The following is a 10123-nucleotide window of genomic DNA, read 5'->3' as shown; positions in this document are numbered from 1 at the left end:
CCTTCGGCTCAGGTCATGGTTCCAGGGTCCTCGGATGGAGCCCCGCATCAGGCTCCCTGCTCAGAGGGGAGCCTGCTTCTCTTCCTCTCTCTCGGCCTGCCTCTCTGCTTACTTGTCATCTCTGTCTGTCAAATAAATAAATAAAATCTTTAAAACACACACACACACACACACACACACACAATCTTTAGAAACCTGGTATATATCTTCAACTTACAGGAGGTTTAAATTTTAATGCTAAATTTTCATTTAAAATGAGATGTCTCACCAAAGCACTTCAGCTGTCTTTGGTGGCAAGATTTTTAACAGCTTCCATTTTTCTATTGAACCGAGAAATTTGGTTCTTCAGGCACCCTAGCCACATCAGATGTTCACTACCCACGTGTGTCCAGTGTTTACCGCACTGAACCACCTAGGACTGGGTAAATCATACTGTGTTGTAAATATCAGCTTGCTTGTCTGAGCTCCTTGACAGGAAGAAGTGGGTTTTATTTATCCATGTATCTCTAAAACTAGGGTAGGCCAGGCAAGGTCCCACTAACACATTAACAACATGCCCGCTCTGTGCCCAGATTCCGCATCCATGCCCCGCCCTTCTATCCCTAGACCTGTACCTACCTTAGAGAAAAGGTTGCACATGTGACTTTTTAAGGTCAATTAAAATTTATTTTGCAGCCTTAGCTTGTCAACCAAACAAGAATTTATTTCTCATTGACACTGCACCCACCGTGCCAGAGACGGGGTTCCCATCTTGTAGCAGCACCATTCCAACCAGTTGGGCTCCTTCCTCAGTGTGACGGCAAGAGGAGAAGATCTTACACAAGTGGGAAACAACACACAGAACTTGCTCACGATCTGCCGCCCCAGCAGTGGTCACACAACCTCCCCAAGGGGCAATGCCATCCCACTGCCTCTGTGTGCAGAACGGCATACTGACCACTAGTGACATCTAATACAGTGGGCCACAGGCTGAGTGCTGCTGGAGGGGCATGGATGGCAATCACCCTGTGTGGAAAGCAACGCGTTAACCTGATAGTTGTGAAATGGTAACCGTCAGCCAAGGCAGGGTGAAGATATGGAAAAAGAGGAACTTCAACCTGTATTTGGCAATGTCTGAACTTGAAGAAGCAATGTACTGTTTTCATTTGCATTGCCCTGATTCCTAGTGAGACGTGTATATTTTGTAGGTATTTCTTGGACATTTTCATTTTCTGTGCATAGACTACTGGTATTCCTTGTCTGTTTTTGCTATTGAATTTATTGAATTTATTTTGAACTTTTATTTTAAGATTTATTTATTTATTTATTTGACAGACAGAGATCACAAGTAGGCAGAGAGAGAGAGAGGAAAGCAAGCTCCCCGCTGAGCAGAGAGCCTGATGCGGGGCTCAATCCCAGGACCCTGAGATCATGACCTGAGCTGAATGCAGAGGATTAACTCACTGAGTCACCCAGGTGCCCCTATTTTAAACTTTTAAAAGACAATGCAGACCCTATTAAAAATCCATAAAGAAACATTTTTTTTTCCTTTGGGTTTGGTGTTTTTGTACTTTATTTTAGAAATCTCTCCGCACCTTGAAGTAAAAAAAGAAGGCTTTTTGTATTAAATGTAATATTAAAAATAAACTTCCATACAGTAGTGAACACTATAACAAAACACAAGCTGTCAGATAAAGGCTTTGTTAAAGTCTTTTCCAAAAGGATCTGGGTCCAAATCCTTTTACATGTCAGTTCGGGGTGAATTACTCAGTTGTACTAACCCTCATTATGGGAGAGTCTGCTTTTATCCCTGTGTGGGACACTACCTCCATATACCCAGGTTCCGTATTTGTGTGGATCTATGTATGGGTCTCTGTGTTGATGCATTACACTGTTCATTGTGATTCTTCTTCAAAGTTAATTCTATTTGTTGAATGAATAAATATGAATTTCAAAGTTAATTCTAATAAGATAGTTTACCATTAACAGAGGTATATATGAAGTGCAGACACTTTCCTTGCCAGATATTAGAAAGCTGTATAATGACCTTGGCTATTCTTGGCTCTTTGCTGTTCAATATGCATTTGAAAATCAGCCTGTCAATCCCTCTTGAGATTTTGATTGGAAGAGTGTTGAATTTACAAACGCATTTGAAAAAAATTTCCATCAGTGGGAATATGTTATTACCATTTAGTCTGCTAATTGATTTGAACACGTAATAGAAATAAAGTTGTGCTGGACCAATAACGTTTTATAATTTATTCCCTTTTGGGGAGGGGGGAAGATTTCATTAATAATAACAATAAAAACTCTAGGTTGCATAATCAATTAAAACTATGAGGAAGGAAGGAAGAGAAATTCTAGACCACCATATCACTTGCAATAAGAGTAGCAAAATTGCCAAGTGCAAATTCAATATTTTAAAAATCAGTGGAATTCCTACTCATCGACATGGAAATAGCTCTCATAGGAATGTTCCTATTACCTCCGCTATTCCATAGTTTAAGAAATGTCCTAACTAATGTATATAAAATTAAAAATTAAAATGGGTCTCTTTGTATTTTCTATGTAAGCAAAAGATTAGAGTTTGAAAGAAAGAAATATTAGAAGAGACAAATTTTCCTTAAAGTTTCACCATACTTTTAGAGTTCCAGCATAATTTTTCCATAGGTTCTTAGAAGATATATTTTATCAGCTTAAGGCAATTCTATTCTATCTATAAGTTGCTTAGGTTGTTTTCTTTTTCACAACTACATTTGTTAAATTTATGTAACATATTCGAGTACTTTTTCTTTCTTAAAATTCTAACATAATGTATTACTTAAATACATTTATCTCATATTAAATCTTCCTTATATTCCTGGGATAAACCGTATGTCATCATGATCTATTCATGTGTATATAGAGCTGAATTTCCAGATCTAATGCTAGAATCTATGCAAATGTTACAGGTCTGTAATTTCCTCTTTTAGTATTGTCCCTATACTATTTTATCAAGACATACCACTCTCATATATACACAATGGAATACTATGCAGCCATCAAAAGAAATCAAATCTTGCCATTTGCCACTACGTGGGTGGAACTAGAGGGTATTATGCTGAGCGAAATAAGTCAATCAGAGAAAGACCATTATCACATGATCTCTCTGATATGAGGAATTTGAGACGCAGGGCGGGGGGTTTTGTGAGGGGTAGGGAAGGAAAAGATGAAACAAGATGGGATTAGGAGGGAGACAAACCATAAGAGACTCTTAATCTCACAAAAACAAACTGAGGGTTGCTGAAGGGAGGGGGGTTGGGAAAAGGGGGGTGGGGTTATGGACATTGGGGAGGGTATGTGCAATGGTTTGTGCTATGAAATGTGTAAGTCTGATGATTCACCGACCTGTACCCCTAGGGCAAATAATATATTATATGTTAATTAAAAATAATTAAGAAAAAAATGATATACCACCCTCACAGATTAGGCAGGGGGGTCACTTCTTCGACTCCATTTGATGTAAATTGTTGCAGAGAATAGAGATCAGTTGGTCCTTGGAGAGTTAATCCTTCAGCAAAAACATCCTGACCCTTTAACAGAAAGGGAGAAACATAGATGGAGGGAGAAGAAGGTTGGAAAGTCTCAAATACGGATTTGATTTCTACAATAATTATTTTTTCAGGTTATCTATTTTTTATTAAGTCAATTATGCTCCTCTAATCTGTTCAATTCCACAGACTCAGAAAAATAGAAACAGTAGTCCTGTCTTTTTGATGTTTAACGGTAAGTAGAATGATGCATCTTATATTATTTGATGGGAAATACAAGTCCATATGCCATCATGTAGAAAAACTGTATCCCATCTGACCGAGTCAATAGAAGTCATAAAGTCAATCACTTGAAAAGGTTTGCATTCATAATGTTCCAAAAATAAGAATTCATTCAGCTCGGGGCTCCTGGGTGGCTCAGTGGGTTAAGCCACTGCCTTCGGCCAAGGTCATGATCCCAGGGTCCTGGGATCAAGCCCTGCGTCAGGCTCTCTGCTCAGTGGGAAGGCTGCTTCCCTCTCTCTCTCTGCCTGCCTCTCTGCCTACTTGTGATCTGTCTGTCAAATAAATAAAATATTAAAAAAAAAAAGAATTCATTCAGCTCATGAATGCAGCCCATAAACCCTATGAAAAGCAAGGTTCGCCTCAACACCAAGCACACTTGTGGACATGCCTCCATATGGATAAAGAACAGCTAGACTGCAAATGGTGCCTAGCAGAGAAGGAGACTTCACCAAGTTGCGGAGAATATTTTGCTGTTGTCACTAAAGTTTTTGTCTTTGGATGTTTCTCAGGGCACCTGTCATTCATTTTTCACAGCCCCAGGGCCTAGCATCTGGCTTCCCCCTATAGCACAACTGTGGCATGCCTCAACTGGGGATATGCTCTGCTTTAGAGGACATAGGATGCCAGACAAAAAGCCCATTATGCAGAGTTGTCTGATTGCAGCACTGAGCCCATACTAGTTAGAATAACATGATAACAAAACTCAAACTTGTCGTGGTTCAAGTCTAGCTAAGATTTATAGTATCCTTGGGTGTAGTCCACTCCAGGCTGGGTGGCATTCCTGCAAATCTTACCTTGGGGGCCACATATTTCAGATTGCAGAGTACAGAATAGATAAGAAAGGGGTGGAGGAGGAAAGAGGGCTGGCTCTTAATTGCTTCAGCTAGGGGGTGACAGCCCTTTGGTTAGAATTAGTTCAACAGCTTCAACTAATTGCACGGGAGATTAGGAAATGGGGTGGGGGGCACATGGGATATCTGGTAAACAATTTACCACATGAACTGTGTGACTTTGAGCAAGTAACTCAACCTCTCTGTGCCTCAATACATGTAGTATTAGCCCTGATTTTAGAGCCAAAGTGAACACATTTTATATCTTGCATCTTATGAGAATTCAAACAGCCAGGTGGTATCTCAGATATTAAATATTTAATTCAGTAAGTATTCACTAATCTACTGAACACATTTTCTGGGGCAGACATGCATGATCTTAATATTGCCATGATTAGAACACTAAGATCCATGCCTTCACATCGCCTGGAACTTCAAAGTGTGGTCTGTGGTCTGTGGGCCACAGCATGGGGATCACCTGTTATCTTGCAAGAACTACAGACTCTTCAGCCCCATCCCTGACCTCCTGATTCAGAATCCACAAATCCCTGGGTGACTTGTGTGCACATGACAGTTTGAGGAGCACTGGCCTAGAATACTGATCCTTCATTTCTGGCTTCATCTGGCTCATTCTTTGTTTCCCGTCTCAAGAACACCTGCTCTGATTCTCTCAACCCCACCCCCATCTCGAGGTTAGGGATTAGACGTTGCCATGGCACTGCTATTGCTCTTAGAAAATGAAAGGGGAGAAAGTACTCATGGTCCGGTGGGGAAGCCAGCATACTTTGTGTTATCAGAACAAGTGGCATATGCAGAGCCATGGGCTATAATTAATGGTAATATGAACCAGGGGGACAGGGTGGGGGCAGCAAGCAGGAAGGAAGACAGCAGGGAACTGAAAGACAGTGCCTTGGGCTGGACAAGCTGGGCCCCGAGTCACAGAGAGGAACCCAGGCTGAAAGAAGTGAACCAAGGTGCTGCTGCAGCCAAGTGGTTTAGAGCTTGAGGCTCAGGGCTCATCTCTTAAACTCACCTCCTACAGGCTGACCTTCTGCTTTCTCCGTGCCTGTCATTTTATGGCCCCCGGTTTACAAGGGAGCTGGGGTTGAGGGCAAGACCTCTCAGGGGCTCGTGCATAGTAAGCTTGTGAGTTAAACACTAAAGTCTGAGAAGCATCGCTTTACTATGTGTACAAATCACGGTGATCTCATTAAAATACAGATTCCAGCTCAGCCTGTCTGATGATGCTGACGCTGCTGTTCTAGGGACGAAGCATTGAAACATTTAAGTTTTCTTTTATAAAAACAGAATGAACAACAGCTGTGGGGGAAAGCAGTGTGGAGCCTATTCAAATACTCTTACTTCTTTGAACTGATACAGAAAGCAACTGCCTTCCTTGCCATTAGCCTTTCTGAGCTCAATACATACAACCATAAATTCCTGTCTTCTCTCAGAAACTAAAGAGCAAATAGCTAATCCGACCGTGGAGCGGCCAGCTTTGCACCATCTCAGCAACTCAAACAAGGTTGATTCTAAGTACCTCACCCTGAATCCCTCCCCTTGGATGTCAAACCTGGAGATTCTGATCCTGAAGTTTCCTCATAAGACAACTGGAAGCATGGATATGTACGCTTCACTGGGGCATTTTGAATAATGGTTTGTAATGAACTCCTAGAACTGGCCATCACATGGGTGAGACTCTGGAAATCCTGGAACTGGTCTCAGGGCTTTAAAACTCCCTGGGCAGGAGCGCCTGGGTGGCTCAGTCTGTTGAGTGGCTGATTCTTGGTTTTTGTCCAGATCATGATCTCAGGGTCCTGGGATTGAGCCCCACACTGGGCTCCAAGCTCAGCAGGGAGTCTACTTGTGGATTCTCTCTCTCTCTCTCTCTGTCCCCTACCCAGCTCGTGCTCTCTCTCACTCTAAAATAAATGAATAAATAAATCTTTAAAAAAAAAAATCACTGGTGAGTCTGGTCAGGTGCTTCACCACCAAGAAGACAACATTAGAGTCTTATCTCCCATCCACACTCCAGCCAGAACCTGTCTGCCTTGTTCCTATTGTTGCATTTGTCTCCAGACTTTTTCAAGGAACAAAGCAACTTGACCCTTTGAAAAATTAATGTAGCCTTTACCCTTTGTTTTAGAAATCATAAACCTGGCAAGTCACTTCATTTCTTCCAGCCCCCATGTTATGCAAATCCCTGTCTTTTAAAGGACTGTGTAAGGAGGGCATGTATTGCGTGGAGCACCGGGTGTGGAGCATAAACAATGAATCCTGGAACATTAAAATAAATAAATAAATAAATAAATAAATAAATAAATAAATAAATAGATAAATTTAAAAAATAAAAAATAAAATGAAGGGCTGTCTATTCTATTTGCAGGGAAAAGAGGGTGTTCTTCTTTCTAGACTCTATTCATTTTGGCAGAGATTTCACTAAAAGAAAATTATGATTTAGAATGCAGAGGTTTCTCAGACAAAATGAAAGATCATGGTTGGCAATTGTGTTTGTAATTCACACAAATACCATCTAAAACCTGGAAGTTTTCTATGTCTTAATACTGCTAGAACTGAGATTTGAAGGGAAGCTAAAAATAATAAAAACTTAGCTAAATATTATACTGAAACATTTATTTTAAGAGTAAAATACCTTTTAACCGGTAAAGTGTGGGGGTTGGACTAAATCATCATAATCATGCTATTTATTATGGCTATTACTATCATTACGCAGAGCTGAAAGGGACTTTCAGTACCGCTAAACTGCAGGCAGGTAACGTGCTGACGTCATGGCGCAGGAGCACGCAGGACACGCCCCTCTACCGGCAGACAGGTGGGTAGCAATGGAAGGGAACACAGAAGGCACGGGTCCCTCCATACGTTTAATTGCTTACATCATTCTTCTTCCAGTGGGGCGGAACAAGTGGGGGTGGGCGCCCGTGGAAGGGGTCCAGCGCAAGACCCAACTTGGCAAATTGAGGTTTCCTCTTGTGCTGGAAGTGCCCTGTTTGCCCCTTTGCCGCTCTGCTTTGTCCCTAGAAAGGCTGAAGTCTAGGGACTAAAATTATTGTGTCCCCTTGCCTTCTGGCTTCACTTCGGGTGGCAGAATAAGAGATCCGCTCTACTGCCCTGTTCCCCTTTAGAAGTGCCACAGCCAGGGATAGAGCTAGCTTTGCGGGGTTTACACACACTTTGAGTCCTCCTTAAGGAAAAAAATACAAAAAGTTTATCACGACATAATCGGCATAAAATGAAAATATGGGGGCGCCTAGTTGGCTCATTGGGTTAAAGCCTCTGCCTTCTGCTCAGGTCACGATTTCAGAGTCCTGAGATCAAGCCCCCCATCGGGCTCTGCTCAGTGGGGAGCCTACTTCCCTCTCTCTCTCTGCCTGCCTCTCTGCCTACTTATGATCTCTGTCAAATAAATAAATAAAATCTTTAAAAAATAAAATAAAATAAAATGAAATGAAAATGTGTTTAGAATGAGAAGCAAAATCACAACTTTCAAAATTAAAAAACAACTTATAAATAACACAAATTTATATCTACACATACCTCAATAATAACTTTCCTGTACATTTTGATTTGCCTTCTCTTTATTATGATGAGGATTTCATCAACTTGGTAATATTGCAATAGAGAAAACTGAAATTTTTAACCTTTTTTTAGCTGCTTGAATGGTGCGGTCACTGCGTTATTAACATGCCAAACTTCCATTTAAATGGGAATAGACTGAAATAGAATTTATTTCTGATAGGACAATATTTGTTTTGACCAGGGGGTGAATGCAAACTGAACCCTCTGCTTACAATTTTACATGTCTGTTAGCTGGAAAAATTTCCCACAGACTAGCTCTGGCTTTGTATACTCCAAATTCCTTCTTTTCCTTTCACTACCCACATACTTCTGGTGGCTAGGGTCCATAGGCCACATCTGTATGACAGTATAGCCCATGGTCTTGCAACTTTGTGTCCTAATACTTGAGATGTCACAGAAGACACTGAAGTTCTGGAGGCCATTCCTACATGATGGGTCTCACAGTAACCGTCCACGGAAGGGACTAGGGTTGGTGAGATATATATAAACATTTCCTAAACTGAGCACCTCCTTAACTAGATTTAAATTACTCCAAACCACCCAACAGGAAGGGAAATGTGATGAAGGAGAAGTCTAAGTGGAAAGAGAGATCTTATGCAACAGTGGGTTAAAGATCTCACTTTGGAACAGTTTACAAAAGCATAGGACCATGCGAACACATTGCTAGCTACATGCTCTAACAAAGCTTAAGTTTGTTGAAGGGTCCCTTCTGCAACTGCACTTGTCCCTGAGTTCCAGTGGTCACCTCTTCCCCTTGTTCCTTTATCCAGGTGTCCTTGACCATACCCTTAAACAGGTCAAATATTTCCTGCCAGATCCATACTGGTGTGCGCCCCCAGCCCTGCCAGCAATGATAATGACGAAGCCAGCGTTTATCATCTCCCCAGTGTCCCAGTCACTGTGCAGAGAACTTAGTGCATATTGACCTGTTTGTCTTTACATCAACCCAAGAAAGTGCTATAAGTACTGTTGTGGCTTGAGCCCTAGCATGTCACTCTAGTTCTGTGACCTGGAGCCCTAGACAGTTGAAACAGCTTCACCAAGATCCTTGCAGGCAAAATTAGGATAATCTAAGTTTGTATAGTATTTGATGGGGACAAGTGTATGGAGCACATGTCATAGTTATGAGAGATAGAAAAGGAAATAGATCTAGTACAGAAGGTTAAGGAACAGCAGCTGAAGTCGTGAAAGGCAGCCCAGGACAGAAACAGCTTCATGGACAATGAGTGTGGGAGCTGTGGGGGATGCCTCCAAGAGAACACAGTGTGAGTCTCCCAATATAGTGAACAGATGTCAATTTTCATTCATTCATTCATTATTCATACATTCAGGACTACTTATTGAGTGTCTACTGCCTGTCACACATTGGTAAGCCTTAGGGATCCACTGGTGAAAGAGACAGGAAAAGTCCATACGCTTCACCTGTTGGTGAAGATGGCAACGGATGCATTTACTTGTTTATTTCATTTGTGCTTACAGCAGATCTTCTAAAATGAGAACAGGGTAATGTTTGCAGAGTGACCTGGAAGGAGAGGGTGAATTATTTTACATGCAGTATTTAGAAGGGCCTCTCTGAGGAGGTGTATGTAAGCAGAGATCTCCAAAAAGTGGGGGAAAGGAGGTCCCAAATACCAAAGGGCAGGACTTCCAACACTGGTTCCTTTGCCTCTTGTTGGATCTCCCCACATAATGAATAAATTATGGGGAGGGTCATCTGTAACTCCTTTTATCCTTCTCCCTGCAACTATTCTTTGACGTACTGTTTATAAAGCATTTTTTTCCCCCACTGGTACCTATCTTCAAAAGAAAGATATCTGCACAGGATCCAAGAAACCTAGGCATGGTCAGATCCTATCAGTAGCTAGATACACAGAAGAGAATTATCCCACCTCTGCTCTCCAC

Source organism: Mustela erminea, chromosome 2, assembly GCF_009829155.1.
Source record: "Mustela erminea isolate mMusErm1 chromosome 2, mMusErm1.Pri, whole genome shotgun sequence".
Classification (NCBI taxonomy): domain Eukaryota; kingdom Metazoa; phylum Chordata; class Mammalia; order Carnivora; family Mustelidae; genus Mustela; species Mustela erminea.
The sequence above is the reverse complement of the archived record's forward strand: the minus strand, read 5'-3'. Positions refer to the sequence as shown.